This window comes from Mastomys coucha, unplaced genomic scaffold (assembly GCF_008632895.1).
Source record: "Mastomys coucha isolate ucsf_1 unplaced genomic scaffold, UCSF_Mcou_1 pScaffold18, whole genome shotgun sequence".
NCBI classification, from domain to species: Eukaryota; Metazoa; Chordata; class Mammalia; order Rodentia; family Muridae; genus Mastomys; species Mastomys coucha.
The window spans coordinates 71,354,381-71,371,788 of NW_022196900.1; the positions used below are offsets into that span (position 1 = coordinate 71,354,381).

Sequence of the window (17,408 nt, forward strand, 5' to 3'; positions counted from 1 at the left end):
AAAAAAAAAAAAAAAAAAACAGGGCCTGATGATTTTAGTGCAGAATTCTGTCAGGCTGTCAAGGAAGACCTAGTACCAATACTCTTCAAACTATTCAACAAAATAGGAAGAGGAATACTACTTAATTCATTCTATGAAGCCAAAGTTACTCTAATACCTCAACCACACAATGACCCAACAAAGAAAGAAAACTTCAGACCAATTTCCCTTATGAATACCGATATATAAATACCCAATAAAATTTTGACAAACTGAATCCAAGTACACATCAAAATGATCATCCATTGTGACCAAATATGCTTCATTCAAGGGTCGCAAAAATGGTTCAATATATGAAAATCCATCAATATAAGACAATATATAAACAAACTCAAAGAAAAACATTCACAAGATCATTTCATTAGATGACAAAATGACTTTGACAAAATCCAATACCCCTTCATGTTAAACATCTTGAGAAGCCCTTCCAGTCAGTGCCTTCTCCCAGGGCAGATTGACAGGTAGACTGTTCCCCTGAAGATACCACAGCCTGAGGTATCCCAGGATATTGGCTGCATGCAGGACAACCTGAAAGAACTTTCCTGAAGGCCCACAAGTGTTTCTGGAAGCCCAGTGGTCTCAGGACCTATCACTCCCCAAAATCATTGACCCCCGAATTCTACTCCCCCTCCAGCCTGCAACTTCTTCTGGGGCAGACTGCCAGCTAGTCTGCTCCCCCTGTAGATACAACAGCCTGTGGTATCCCAGGAGTACCTCTGCACATAAGGCAACATAGCAACCAACACTACTATCTGAAGACCTTCCATGGGCTACACTGCATGTAGGGCAACTGACTCAATAGACTGAAAGTCTACCTGGAGTTCTGCTGCACACAGGGACACAGAAAATATAGTCCATACCCCCCCACCTTTGGAGAACAGCTTTACACAGGACAACAGCTTGCTCCTCTGAAGACCTAACAGTCTGAAGGCCTCCTGGGAGATCTGCTGCAGCCAGGGCAACAGATCAGCGGCTTCTATATGCCCCTCTGAATATCCCACAGTCTGAAAGACCCACAGGAGGTCTGCTACATCCAGGACTGCAGACATACCAGGAGATCTGAAGGAACTAAGGGACAAAAGAGGCAGGACACAGACAGAGACACCCAGACAAGCAAACACCAGGGATAACTAGATTGCAAGAAGCAATTACAAGACCACAAGCAACAGAAGCCAATATGCATGGGCATCATCAGTACACAGTTCTATCACCACAGCAAGCCATGAATACACCAACACACCTGAAAATCAGGAAGCTGACCTAAAATCCTATACTATGAATATAAAAGAGTACTTTAAGAAGGATATAAATAATTCAGTCTTTGTGTGGTTTAGATATCAGGAAAACTGTACTCTCATAGAATGAGTTTAGAAATGTTGCCTCTGTTTCTATTTTGAATGATAGTTTGAGAAATATTGGTATTGGCTCTTTGAAACTCTGGTAGAATTCTGAGTAAAGCCATTGGCCCCTGGGCTTTTTTAGTTAGAAGACTTTTAATGACTGCTTCTACTTTCTTAGGGATTATAGGTATATTTAGAATGTTTCTCTGATCCTGATATAACTTTGGTAATTAGTATCTACCAAGAAAATTACCCATTTCATTTAGATTTTTCAACTTTGTGAAATACTGATTTTGAAGTAAGATCTAATAATTTGTTGGATTCTCTTTGATGACTTTTGTTATCCATCCCTTGCTCATTTATTTTATGTTATTGACACATATTAAAAAGTAAGTAGACAAAAAGAATCATTTCACTAAGATTAATATGGATATTTTCTTCTCTTGGAGTTTCTGTTTTATAATTTATTACTAGTCAATGTTCATTTTTTCTTGCTTTCTTGAGAGAACACATTCAGACTGTTATTTTAAGTTATACATTAGTATTTTAAGATAAAGTAGCATGAGTTCATTTGTTTATAACTCAAGTGTACAATCACAAAATAAAAGGTAGTATGGATCATTAATTAGGAGTACTGCTTACACTTCCAGAGGACATAGATTTTTTCCCCCAGCATATGTATTGTTGCAGTAAATTTCTAACCCAGATATGCCCCAACAATGAAAATACAACTCAACTAATATGAATACAAGCTGTCTGCTTAGATTGGGCAGATTTACCACTACATTACCATCTTCCCCACCTATGAGACCCCTTAACACTTACAGTCTCTCTAGGCAACTAGCTTATGATCTGCTTTACTTTCACGTCCTCTTCTATCCCCCATTATTCTCTCTCCTTCTCTCCCAGAAAGAAAGAGGGGAAGGTACAGCTGAAGGTTTTGGAGAAGAAAAAGAGAGAGTGAGAGGATAACTGAGGAGGAGGAAGGAAAGTGGAGCAGAAACACCTGGCTTGGAGAAACCACAAGTTATAAGGGGTCTCATATGGGGAAGATGATAGTGTAGTGGTAGATCTGCCCACCCGAGGTGCACAGCATGTATTCATATTAATTGAGTTGTGTTTACATTGCCCAGACTTATTTGCATTGGAGATTTACCACAACAATGTATGATGACTCATAACTGTCTGTCATGCTCATTTCAGGGGATCAACTTATCTTCCATGGGTACTTTATAGTGTATATATCTATATGTCGCCAAACAATCTATGTAAGTAGTAATAAAATAAATTTGAAGACAATTTTAAAGTAGTAAGCATCATTTGTTCTCATAGCAATAGAACAAAGAATCTTAATTGTGTTGCTCAAATTTTTTCACCCCGTGTCTCAATGAATGAACAAATTTCTGTTGATACTCATGGTACCTTAAAAAGTAGAAAAGATTGCTCCTTCACAATATCTTGGTGATTTTTTCCATATAGATAATTTTGTCCCACTCATATATATTTCACTAACTGAAATGTTAACATTTAATCCTCCTTGGATATTCTTTAACTCTTTCAAGATACATGTAAAGAAAGATTACTCTTTTCTGTTTTTGTGCAGCCAGAAAATTTAAGGTAAAATTATTAAGTTAGAGATACTACTGATATTATCATCAAAATATTGTTATTGATATAATGAGTCAGAATATCTTCAGATATATACTATTCCTCCTACACTTCTTATATGCAGATGACAATTCATACTATAGTATTTGATTTTATTGCTTTATTCAGTAGAATACGTTTAAACCATTATTAAATAGCTGATTACTATCAATAAATGTTAGGAGAAAAGTAACAGTGTATCAAATTCTGTGAAGAGATTTTTTGAGCACATAATGTTAACCATTCTAAATAGTTTCTCATAAGAATAAAACATAGTTAAAGATTTTAAAATACATTAATACAACTGAATATGTGAAGTCATTTGTGAACCATTTCCTTCAAATGGAAATAAGGGAAGATGAAAATATAAATATGTAAGAAATATACATTAGTATATTTTTGAAATATTATTATAAAAATTAAATCATAGTTGCTGGTTATATAGCTGCCAGACATAAAATCAATTTGGACCTCGTACTTTGCATAGTATACCTCCTTAGATTTGAATTACTGTAGATCAAAATTACTTGTAAAAAGTTGTTCCTATATTGAACATATGAGGACTTTTTTCTTGTCCTTAAAACAACCAAGGAATACCCTACACAATCCTTGCCCACAAAGAGAAAATACATACTATATTTTCTCCTCTTAAGACTCACAGATTATTTAAGGAGAAGGGTGGAGAGATTATAAAGGCTATAAAAAAAGGAGTGTTACAAGTAAAATAAGTTTTCTATATGTAGAAGGCCAGCTACAAATAGGAATTCACAATAGTTTTGACAACATTTTTAATACTTGTGCAAGCCTAAGTCAGACAAAATCTTGGAAAGAGTAGGAGATATTAGTATAAACTCCCACCCCTAGCAGAAGAGCTATTGGCTACTCCTAGATGCTATTGGAAGGAAGATTTTTTTTTAAAGATGATAGTTGCTAATAAGATGCTAATGCTAAATTGCAAGAACATAAAACCAAAAATATTTAGGAAGAATGAAGTGACTTTAAATAAAAAAGACAAGGATACAAACTTAAGTTGATTGAGATAAAGGGGTAGATTGAGAACAGTTGCAAGTAGAGGATAAATATGCAAAAGGAGGTATGAAATTATAACATAATTAATGAAAATATATTTTAAGAGCTAGCAAAAATTTCTAAATAATATCATAGACCTTCAGTGGATGGGTAGATGCAGTTTGAATGTATTATATGAAAGAAGAATAAATAAAAAGAAAAATAAGAAAAAAATCATAGAACATCTGTTTAGCATTTTCATTCTATTATTTTGAGAAGTTTTGAGATGATTTATCTAATGAAGTATCCAGGAGAATGATTACTTGAAATGAACAAATTCTATAACATTTTATATAAAGTATTTGAACATTCAACAAACTTTTCTATCTGTGGGGTTGTGAGTGACTAAAGTCTAAGTCAAGGGACAGCAACCTTGGGGAGTTTAGGTGTACCTACCCTCTTGCAAAACATTTTCCTACACAGGCTTGCTTACTGTTTATGCCTGCTTGTGAGGGATGAAGAAGGTCATAAGATTTTCACTGAAGTATTTAGAGACTTCTTCCCACATGTTATAGCAGGTCTTCCTTGACTGCTTGTGCCCGGAGAAAATAGACCAAGAGAGAAAAGAAGGGAAATGTTTCATCTGAAAGGGTAAGGGGAAGCCCAAATCCCTTATGGTTAAAGGTTGTTCAAGTACAGCTTGTTGCAGAGAGAAGCAGGAGAATCCACAGCCCTGTTATTAAGCCTTACCTAGGCTCTATTAGGAAACTCAATAATCTCATTGGTTTCCAAAAAGACCCTTGATGGGATCATGACTTGGTTTACTTTGGGACCTTAGAAGAGTTGATAGATATTTTATGTCTCTCCTGTGAAGGAACAGCAAAAGGGTCCTGGAACCAATATTCCATAAGTACAAATTTGTAACTCTGTATTCAGGACAAAGTCAATGAATTTCAAATTTGTAGTTGTACATTCTTAGACAGGTCACAAATATCAGTAGATATTCTGGTGCTAACACAAAAAAGCTTATGTTTTTGATAGAGATAAGAAAAATTTTCTATTGCACTATAACATGTATTATGGATTCTGATGAGAGAATTGGAAAAATGATGATTTAGCCTGTAGTCTACCCTTTATTTACAGAATAAAAGAATGTACTAAATAAAATCAACAGAGATACAACCAAAAAAGTTTAAACTCATGCTCCAGATTCTTCAGTTCGTTCTTAGAAGATAGAATGAAAGGACGAGTCAACAGTTTAAGACACGTTTAAGATATGCTCCTTGCTTTTTTTTTTCACATTTTATGTGTCCTTCAAAGGTCTAAGTGGTAAAATCTTAGTTTTCTATGGTGATATTGAAGGACAGTGAAACTTTAAGAAGTGACTACCAGTAGGTGATGATTTTGAGCATGCCCTCATGGATATAATGTGGACATAGATCCATTATTATTATTTCATTATATTATTTTCACAAGTTTATTTTAACAATTATGAGAAAGGATTTGCTTTGCCATTTACTCCTTCCAGACCACATTCCTAGAAACAGTGGGCTAACCTGTACATTTACCAATTTTTAAAAATATCTAACCAACTGGGGTGAAAGGGAGAGATTGTCATCTAAGTAGGTCTCACATTCAAAGTCTGAAGAATAAACATTGATACCTGCTTATCATTGCTTCTTCCTGAGCCCATATATCTATACTAGTACATCTGCACCATCAGATGATAATACACTCAATCATACTTGGCTGACTAATATAACCTGAGTATCAATAATATTCCATGAAAGTTCCAAAACTTCCACACTGGATTATGACTGTAAAGATATCAAGATGCATGTATTGAGAATCTAGATCCTATTATGTAAACCAATTTAATGAATTCTATTTCATCATTAATATACATTTTATTTGTTCTATTCTTATTGTGACTCATAGGGTTCAGAATAGAATAGACTATAAAGTTTGAGGTCTATCAGCCTCATTGGCCACCAATGCAAAAAGGGTTGCTTATTCCCAGTACTGAAGTTTCTATTAACTATTATAAAGTATCCAATTAGGAATTGTCCCCATCATTATAGGGTATTCTAATTTGAACACTTTTTGCTATATACATGTGTATATATTTTAGAAAGTTTCTACAGTAATAGACTGCAATGTCTTTAAAAATAACACTTTACTGTTAGTTATCTCTTACATACTTCTTCCTCTAGCCTTACCTCTCAACATTCACCCTAATATAATCCTTCCTATTCCATCATTTGTCTTCTTTATATGAATATTCTATACAACATCCCCTCCTTTTAAAGAAATCTGCTCTTCCATGGTCCTTTACAAATTTCCTGGAAGAATCAAAGTTTATATCCATAGATAAGAAAAAAAAAAGTTTACCTTTCCTTTACCAGATTATCTCACTCAAGACAATTATTTACACAATTTAATACATTCATTTGTATTATTTATAGAGTATATAAAATATAGTTCTCATTTTTCTTACTTCTTTGAGATTTGTTTCTATACTATACTTAGATCATTTTGGTCTATCAGTCCTACTTCTTCAAGAGAAATCCCCTATTCCTATCTACACAACTTGGTATAGAAATAGACAGACTGATCAATGGAATCAAATCAAAACCACACCAATAAACCAATGCTCCTATGAGCACTTGATTTTTGACAGAGAAGCCAAAACCATACAATGGAAAAGGGAGAGCATCTTCAACAATAGTGCTGGACTAATGGGATATCTGCAGGTAGAAGAATGATAATAGGTCGATACTTTATCACCCTGCAGAAAACAGAAGTTCAAGTGAATCAAAGACTTCAATAAAAAAAAAAACTAGATAGAGTAAGTCTAATAAAAGGCAAAATGGTGAATAGCCTTGAACTCATTGGTACAGGAGACAACATTCTGAACAGAAGACCCATAGCTCAGGCCCTAAGATCAACAATTAATACATGGGATATTATGAAACTGAAAAGCTTCTATAAGGCAAAGGACACCATCAATAGGACAAAATACCAACCTACACATTGAGAAAAAACATTTGTCATTCATACATCTGAAACCTGACTAACATAAAAATATATAACAAATAATCTCCAGAAATTAGACACAAATAACCCAATTAAAAGCTTGGAAACAGATCATAACAGAATTATGAATAGAAGAATCTCTAATGACTAAGAAATAGTTAAAGAAATGTTCAAAGTTCTTAGTCATCAGGGAAATGCAAATCAAAATGACTTTGAGATTCCATTTTACAGATATCAGAATGGCTAAGATAAAATATTCAAGAGACAGTACATGGTAGTGAAAATATAGAACAAGGGGAACACCCCTACATTGTTAGTAAAAGTGCAAATTTGCACAGCCACTCTGGAAATCAAATCAACAATTTCTAACAAAATTAGGACTAGTTATATCCCAAGACACAGGTATACCACTCCTTGGTAACTAGCCATAAGATGCTCTACCATACCACAAGTTAAGCTTGCTCAACTATAGTATGTTCATAGTTGTTTTATGTATAATATCCAGAAACAGAAACAATCTAGATGTCCCTCAACTAAAGAATGAACAGAGAAAGTGTAGTTCATTTATACAATATACAAATACTATTCAACTATTGAAACAATGGCAAAATGATTTTAACTGGCAAATAGATGGAACTAGAAAATATCGTCCTGAGTGAGGTAACCCAAACACAAAAGGATATGCATAGTATGTAATTATGCTACAGTCTATAGATGAATAAAACCAAAATAACAAGGACTGCCCAAGGGTAGATGGATGAGTCTTTCTCCAAAAAGGAAATAAAATATATATTGGAAGTTGTTGGAGGGAAAAAACTGAGTGAGAGAGGGGATGGGTAGTAGAGCAGAGTGGGATTGGGAGTACAGGGGAGATAAATGGAAGTTGCATGTTGACTGCTTGAGGGGCATCTCTAGGATGTTCCAGAGACCATGGACAGGGAGATATCCCAGGCTATCTATGGTTGAACCTCTAGCTGATATTCTTAGCAATAGAGGATATGAATCCTGAAGTGGCTACACCATGTAGCCAGACACATTTTCTAATGGAGGGAGAAATGAAAGCCACCCACCCACAAAACATTCAACACAAAATATGTCCTACCTACAAGATATGAAAGGACAAAGATAGAGCAAAGATAGAGAGAATGTTCAACCAATTACTGGCCCAAGTTGAGACCTATCCCATGGGCAAGAAATAATTCCTGATTGTATTATATTTGTAGATACTCTGTTGTGCTTGCAGACAGGAAGCTAGCATAACTGTCCTTTGAGAGGCTCCACCCAAAAGTCAATGGAAACAGATGCAGAGACCTACAGTAAAACAGTATATGGAGCTAGGGGAATCTTGTGGAATAGTTGAGGGGGAGGATTGTGGGACCCAGAAAGGAGAGGGACTCCACAGGAAGACAAACAAGGTCAACTAATCCAAATTCCTGTGGATTCCTGTGGAACCATGAAAAGTAGCCTTGTTTCTGGTTGATCTAAGGCTCAAAACCCCAGTGACCCTGAAGGGACAGTAGGCACTACAGCTGGTTCCCAGGTGCTAAGTCCCTATCACTAGCTGAAGCTCTCCTTAGGTTTGTGGACTTCAGTCATGTAAGGGCAATACCTCAACTTATAGAGGATATGATCTATATTCAAGGAGGCTCAAACAGATCTCCATTTAAAAATTTTTTTTAGATTTTTTTTCATTTACAGTTCAGTTTACAGTTCTCCTTTCCTGGTTTCCCCTCCCCCCAAAAAAAGCCCTGCTTCCTATCTCCTTACCCTGCTCACCAACCCACCCTCTCCCACATCCTAGCCCTGGTATTCCCCACACTGGGGCATAGAACCTTCACAGGACCAAGGACCTCTCCTCCCATTGATGACTGACAAGACCATTGTCTGCTACATATGTAGCTGGTGCCATGAGACCCACCATGTATACTCTTTGGTTGGTGGTTTAGTCCCTGAGAATTCTGAGTGTACTAGTTAGCTCATATTGTTGTTCCTCCTTAGGGGCTGTAAACTCCTTCAGCTCATTGGATCCTTTCTCTAGCTCCTTCATTGAGGACACTGTACTCAGTCTAGTGGATGATTGTGAGTCTCTACTTCTTTATTACTTGGGAACTGGCAAAGCCTCTCAGGAGACAGCAATATCAGACTCCTGTCAGCCAGCACTTGCTAGCATCCACAATAGTGTCTGGGTTTGGTGATTGGATATGGGATGGATTCCCAGGTGGGGGCAGTCTCTGGATCGTCCTTCCTTCAGTCTCTGCTGCAATCCACAAACCACAAGAAATTCAAGAAGAGGAAAGACAAAAATGTGAATACTTCGATCTTTCTTAGAAAGGGGAACAAACTCGTGATCCTCCTGCCTCTGCCTCCTTCAGCAAATCCCACCGGCGTGCGCCACCACATCGAACTGAGTACAGGGTCCCCAGTGAAGGAATTAGAGAAAGGACCAATGGAGCTGAGGGGTTTGCAGCCCCTTAGGAGGAACAACAATATGAACTAACTATTACCCTCGGAGCTCCCAGGGTCTCAACCACCAACCAAGGACTGCACATGGAGGGGTCTGATTGTTCAGGCAGCATGTGTATGGTAGAGGATTACAAAATCGATCATCAATAGGAGGAGAGGACCTCGGCCCTGTGAAGGTTCTGTGCCCCAGTGTAGGGGAATGCCAGGGCCAGAAAATGGGAGAGGGCGGGGTGGCAGATATGGGGAAGGGGGAGGCAACAGGGGTTTGTTTTTGTTGTTTTTGTTTGTTTCTTTGTTTTTTGGAGGGGAAACTGGGAATGGAGAAATTCGCATGTAAATAAAGAAAATATCTAAAATAAATAAATAAATAAATAAATAAATAAATAAATAAAATAAAAAACAAAAAAGAAAGGGGAACAAAATACCCATGGAAGTAGTTGCAGAGATCTCCATTTTAGTGAGGTACCTAAAGGACTGGAGGACTTAACCAATAAACTCTCCTTCCCAGATACTTCTCCCTGAAAAAGATATTTAACCTCAGGTTCGCCCTGAGAAGTGGGTATGGTTTCATTCATTCACTTTCTGCCATGACAATAAATATCCTAAAACCATGGACTGCCTCTTTTCATCAGAATCGGATGTGGGGAGCCCTGGAGAGATCTTTCACCTACAGACCAGCAGTCTGATATTACATAGAAGGCCTCTCTTCCTTCCCAGCCACCAATCACAAGCCTGCTGCTCAAGCCATGCTTTCTCCCTTGAGGGACTAGCCAGTGCTCCCCACTTTTCTCCCTGACCTTGGGCTAGATCCAGCCCACAGGGCCCCTACTCTGTTCTCATCTCTTTTACGACATCCAGCAGTGCCTGGGTGTCTGAGAGTCTGACAACCAGGTGCCCCTGGCTTTGTCACAGGTCTGGGGACCCCCAAGCCTTAGACTGTGCTTTCCCACACCAGGAGCAGGAAAAGTGTCCTTAGGCTTTCCTACAGCCCAACACCACTTGGCTACAGCATGGGGTAAGATCAGTTGGTTGACTTCCCATGTCCTGCCTTTCTGAGCTGTTGAGCCCTTTGGCAGAGCAGACACATGACTCCTTTACCATACAGACCTCCAGAGACTGAACCATCAATGATAGTGAACTTCAACTGGACCTAGGACCCCTGCACAAAGTAGCCAATGTGCAGCATGGCTTTTATGCAGGTCTTCCAACATATGAAGTGGGGTCTGACCTTGAATCTGTTGCCTTCCTGTTATCCTGTTCCCCTAACTGGGGTACCTTGTATGGCATCAGTGCTAGAGGATGTTCCTAGTCTTACAATGAAGTGATGTGCCAGGATGGGGTGATATCGTGGGTGTTCTTCCTCATCTCAGAGGAGAAGTGGAGGGGGGTAGGGGAAAATTCTGTGAAGGGAGAACTGGGGGAAGAAGGGGTAGATATTGAAATGCAATATGAATAAATACATAAATTAATTGGAAAAGGGGGTTTTCAGGGTCATGGTTTCTCTTTACAGCAATAGAAACATTAACTAACACAATGAATGAGCAAGTGTCTCTCTCTTTTATATTTATTTATCTTATGTATGAGTATACTGTAGCTGTTTTCAGGCACACCAGAAGATGGTATCAGATTCCATTACAGATTGTTGTAAGCCACCCTGTGGTTGGTGGGAATTGAACACAGGACCTCTGGAAGAGCAGTCAGTGCTCTTAACTACTGATCCATCTCTCCAGCCCTGAGCAAGTACCTCTTTAATGCGATATCAAGTTCTTTGGGTATATCCCTAAAAGTTATATAGTTATATCTAGTGAATTCTAGCTTCTAGAGTAAAAGTAATATTGTTTTGTATCTCTACATATTATTACATATTAAAATAATTGAATAAACATTATACATATCATATGTATGGAGTTTTTAATTGATTACTTTCTTTTGTGTCTTTAAGATGTGCCATGTATGGAGACTGGACCAAATACCAGGTCCCTTGAAGATTTGTTTTCCATGTGTTAGGGTACTCTTTCAACTACTGTGCCTCATTTGCTTAACTGGGCTAACTGGGTTTTTGACTTTGAGATTATTATCTTATTTTGATTATTATTATTTTGAGATCATTAACTGTACAAAACTTCCTTGAATCATCAGAACTAATTGTGTTCTAAAACTCTCTCCCCTTTATATGTATAGGTCTAGCATTCAAAATGCATTCAACACAGCTTCTCATTCAGCACTTAATATATGACAGATATGTGTCCTGTTTCATTTTACTACTTCACTAGGTGAGGCAATTGTTTCTAGAACTTGAGTAATACCAAATTCAGTCACTGACGCAAACAAAACTTTTAATTGTGGGTTGGTATGACCAGCCCATCTTAAGTTTCAAGCTTGCAAAACTATGTGGCCAGAGTTTCAGGGTAGAAAAGGGGCGTTGGTATTTAGTTACCCTGATCTCCATTTGTCTCTAATGCTTTTCGATTCAGAAAAGTGTTGAAGCATTATCAGAAACACAGGTGACACAGTTGTTACTTTCATAGGAACAACAGAGAGCTGACTTAGGATCAATAAACACAGGTAAGTAAGGGGATTTAGTAAGCTTTTAGGATATGGTTCTAACTTCACAGATAATTGTTATTGTTTTTCTACTTTTTCTTCTTCCTTGTGCCTCCTGGGAGGAAAGCTCTCCTCCTAGAAACAAATTCAAAGGAATTAGACAGAAGTATATAATATTTAATAGATCTTGGCATTCAGAAAGGTGGAGAGTTAGTGCCTTTGGCAAGGGGCAGGAAAAATATCAAGTTTTTTTATGGGTCATTTGAAATCTGAAAATGACTCTGTGAAGCTGAATCCTAGTGGATACTGAGCTCAGGTTCTCTCTTGTTCTTTGATCAGGTTAATGATAATATATATATTTGATTATTATTTCTCAGCTACATAAAATGAAACTCAGGTCTGTCCCATGAATTCAATCAGAATATCTTCTCTATTGTATTTAGTTGTAATGAACAAAAGAAGAAAGGGATAGAATATATGAGTTTATCATTTTCAGTTTTTGCAATGGATTTTTTTTCCAAGACAGGGTTTCTCTGTATAGCTCTGGCTGTCCTGGAACTAACTCTGTAGACCAGGCTGGCCTTGAACTCAGAAATCCGACTGCCTCTGCCTCCCAAGTGCTGGGATTAAAGGCATGATCCACCACCACCTGGCCATAATGGATTTTTTAAATATGTTTTCTAAAATAAGCTAGCAAAAAAGGGACATTTACTTAATGATTTTTTCATGCTTAGATGTTTTAAAAGCTGATTTCATAGAAATTACTATATAAACAGGACTGGATCAATGGAAATAAAAGATATGTTAATGTGGAAGGGAAAAAATTTCCAGGGGTTCCAATGCTAGACAAGGAATTACAGACAAGTAATGACTCCTTGCAAATGGAGAATTTTTCTCTCCCAGAAATGAACATGCTAGTGGTTGTCCAATGCAGAGTGGTCAACCTTCAAACCATATACATACAAACAAGAAACAAATGACTCAGCAGGAAGTATATATATATATATATATATATTTGTGCATATATACAAATATACATACATGCATACATATACACATATATACTTTCAAATGTACACATTCATGCATTATTGTTGCAATAATGTTATTGTACAGCACAATACAATAATGATGTTACACATATATATGTATATACATACATATGTATATGTCAATATGTAAACATTTTAATTTAAAACCATTTGATGAACTCTTCTAGTTCTTTTAAAAACTACACTAAATTGGTAATTTCTATTTTTTCAAGAGAGGGTTACTTTGTATCAGAACCATGGCTATTCTGGAACTTGGTCTATAGACCAGGTCAGCCTTGAATTCACATACATATGTATAAAAATGTATATGGGGGGTATAGGTGTGTACAAATAATAAAGAAAAAGATCCTTTGGCTTGAGTGTGGGTGGTGTAACAGAAGTTTGAGGGAGGAAGAGGAGTTAAAATGTAATATAATTCTATTTAAATTCAAATATTTTAAAAGAGTTGATTTCATAGAGGAGAGCAAAACTTATCAGTAGGATCCTGTAAATGGAAAGAGATGAAGGAGTCAGAGATATACGTTCTTTTAAGAATTTATGAAAGTATAATTTTCTAGGAGTAAGAAATGTAAGTTAGGGATACTCTAGATTAAAACAATTTACTGTACCCAGATGAAGTAGTACATGATTTTAATCCCAGCAGAGTGTCTTTGTGAATTCAATGCCGGCCTGGCCTACAGACCAAGTTCCATAATAGCCATGGTTCTGATACAGAGTATCCCTCTTTTGAAAAAATAGAAATCACCAATTTAGTGTAGTTTTTAAAAGAACTAAAAGAGATCATCAAAAGGTTTTAACTTAAAATATTTACATACTGACATATCACACTGTAGGACATAAAGTGCACACTTATCACATTTCAATTAACAGAGTGCTAAAGGAAATGAGAAGTAGACTTTCTGAAAAAATATTAAATTTCTGCTGGAAATATTTTAACTCACAGAAACTGTGATTACCTATACAAGACCTGCATAGGATCAGCTTCACCATTTAACATTGTGGAAGTGGGAGAAACTCACAAAATATCTTCCTACTCTGAGGCTTTCTATGAAGCTAGTATTTGCCAGTAGGTGGAAAGATGATTTTCAGTGGTGTAGCCACTGATACATTATTCTTTACCACAGTCCAGCAATATATCCTATCAAACACTTTGAGTTTGATTAGGATCCTCAAAAACAATAAAACAAACAGACATCAAAGTTTAAGGAAAAGTAGTTGGAAAGAGGAAGATTAGTGGGAACTTGGGGGACACAGCAGAGGGCAATGAAGGTGGATACAACGAATGTACATGCATGAAAATGTCATGATTGTATCCATTATGTATAATTGATACATATTAATAAAATATAAAAAAGGAGGGATGGAGAGAAATGTAAGTATTTAACTTTATGTTCTTGTGCTGAATTCAGAATTAGTTCTGGCGGGAAGGTTTTTAAAAAGTTGTTAAGAAATTTAACATTGAGAAATGAACGAAAAATTAAAAAATACTGGGAAGTATTATTCACTAGTGAAATGAAAATCAAAAACACAGTGACATATCAGGACATATCAGAGTGGCAAACAGGGCATGCTAAGTGCTTCAGACACTGGGAAGCCCTGGGCCTTTGTCTAATACATGTGTGTGTGTGTGTGTGTGTGTGTGTGTGTGTGTGTGTGTGTGTGTGTGTGTGTTTTGATGGAGCTTTCCTCTTTGTTTTTATTGGATATTTTCTTTACTTACATTTCTAATGTTATTGCCTTTCCTGGTTTCTCCTGCCCCACCCTGCTGAAATCTCCTATCCCATTCCCCTCCTCCTGCTTTTATGAGGGCATTCCCCCACCCACTTACCAATTCCCACCTTCCTGCCTTCTCATTCCCCTATACTGGAGCATTCAGCCTTCACAGGACCAAGGTCCTCTTCTCCCACTGACATCCTACAAGGCCATCCTCTGCTACATACACAGCTACAGCCATGGGTCCCTCAATGTATACTCTTTGGTTGGTGGTTTAGTCCCTGGGAGCTCTGAGGGTACTGGTTAGTTCATATTGTTGTTCTTCCTATAGGACTGCAAAACCCTTCAGATCCTTCAATCCTTTCTCTAACTGCTCCATTAGGGACGCTATGCTCAGTCCAATGGTTAGCTGCTGACATCCACCTCTGTGTTTGTAAGGCTCTGGCAGAGCCTCTCAGGAGACAGCTATATCAGTCTCCTGTCAGCATGCACTTCTTGGCATCCACAATACTGTCTGCATTTGGTGACTATATATGGGATGGATCCCCAGGTGGAGCAGTCTGGATGGATTTTCCTTCAGTCTCTGCTCCATACTTTGTCTCCATATTTGCTCCCATGAGTATTTTGTTTACCTTCTAAAAAGCACCAAAGCATCCATACTTTAGTCTTTCTTTGTGAGCTTCATATGGTATGTGAATTGTATCTTTGGTATTGCAAACTTTTGGCAGAATGTCCACTTAGCAGTAATTGCATACCATGTGTATTCTTTTGGGATGGATAACATCACTGAGGTTGGTTGTTGTTTTGCCCTATTGATAGGGTTCTTTGCCCTACATAATCTTTACAATTGTATGAGGTCCCATTTGTCTATTATTGATTTTGGAGTCTGAGCTATTGGTGTTCTGTTCAGGAAATTTCTTCCTAAGCCAATGTGTTCGAGTCTCTTATCCAATTTCTCTTCTATAAGTTTCAGTGTATCTGGGTTTATGTGGATGTCCTTGATCCAATTGGACTTGAGCTTTATAAAAGTAGATAAGAATGGATCAATTTGAATTCTTCTATATGCTGACCAACAGTTGAACAAGCAACATTTGGGTACCCTTACTTTTGGAGCAAAGATATTCAGAATTGAGAGTTCATCTTGGTAGATTTTAACTTTGATGAGTATGAGATGCCCTTCCTTACCTTTTATGATAACTTTTGCCAGGCAGTGTTGGTGCATGCCTTTGGGAGGCAGAGGCAGGCAGATTTCTGAGTTCAAGGCCAGCTGGTCTACTGTGTGAGTTCCAGGAGACCAGGGCTATACAGAGTAACCGTGTCCCCCCAAAAAAACATACCCACAAAAAAACAAACAAACAAACAAAGAAAAACCTTGTGCTTGAAAGTCGATTTTATCTGATATTAGAATGCCTCCTCCAGTTTGTTTCTTGAAACTATTTGCTTGGAAAAATTGTTTCACAGCCTTTTACTCTAAGGTAGTGTCTGTCTTTGTCACTGAGTTATATTTCCTGTATGCAGCAAAATGCTGGGTCCTGTTTATGTATCCAGTCTGTTAGTCTATGTTTTTTATCGTGGAATTTAGTCCACTGATGTTAGGAGATATTAAGGAAAATAGATTGTTGCTTCCTTTTTTTTTGTTGTTGTTGTTGTTAGAGGTGAAATTATGTTTGTGTGGCTATCTTCCTTTTGGTAAATTGCAAGAAAATTACTTTCTTGCTTTTCATATGCTGTAGTTTCCCTCTTTTATGTTGGAGTTTTCCACCTATTAGCCTTTGTAGGGCTGGGTTTGTGGAAAGATATTGTGTAAATTTGGTTCTGTCATGGAATATCTTGATTTCTCCGTCTATGCTAATTGAGAGTTTTGCCAGGTATAGAAGCATGGGCTGGCATTTGTGTTCTCTTAGGATTTGTTTGATATCTGCCCAGGATCTTCTGGCTTTTATAGTCTCTGGTGAGAAGTCTGGTGTAATTCTGATAGGCCTGCCTTTATAGATTACTTGACCTTTTTCCCTTACTGTTTTTAATATTCTTTTTTGTTTTGTGAATTTGGTTTTATTATTATTATTTGATGGAAGGAATTTCTTTTCTGGTCTAGTGAATTTGGAGTTCTGTAACCTTTTTATATGTTCATTAGCATCTCTTTCTTTAGGTTATGAAATTTTTCTTCTATAATTTTGTTGAAGATATTTACTGGCCTTTTAAGCTGGGAATCTTCATTCTCTTCTATACCTATGGTCTTTTTGTGTGCCATGAAAACAAGTGGTATACATACATGTATGCAGGTAAAACACACAAGCACACACACTTACACTCACAAACACAAATGAAATAACTTTTTAAAAGTTTGTAGAACATATTTGACATATATAAAACATTTTAACTTTTGTTCAAAATTCAAGAACACTATACCATAAATGTCTTGATATTTCTTCAAAATATATAATACATCATACGAAGGCATAAATTAAATTCATTTTAATGTTTCATTCAATTTTCCATTTCCCTATAACCCTAGTACCTAGCCTGTTATGTGTGTAATAGAAATAAAAACTATCACATTTGATTT

At 36.9% G+C, this 17,408-nt stretch overlaps 1 protein-coding gene across 5 annotated transcripts in view; it reads left to right on the forward strand.

The window, feature by feature from the left end:
- Window positions 1–12,012: 12,012 nt before the first annotated feature.
- LOC116096416 (selection and upkeep of intraepithelial T-cells protein 2-like) overlaps window positions 12,013–17,408 on the forward strand; it is a 98,573-nt gene continuing 93,177 nt past the window's right edge. For all 5 annotated transcript variants that reach the window (XR_004120996.1, XR_004120997.1, XM_031378215.1 and 2 more), the window contains exon 1: window positions 12,013–12,098. The gene's annotated coding sequence lies outside the window, so the exon portion shown is untranslated. The remainder of the gene's footprint in view (window positions 12,099–17,408) is intronic.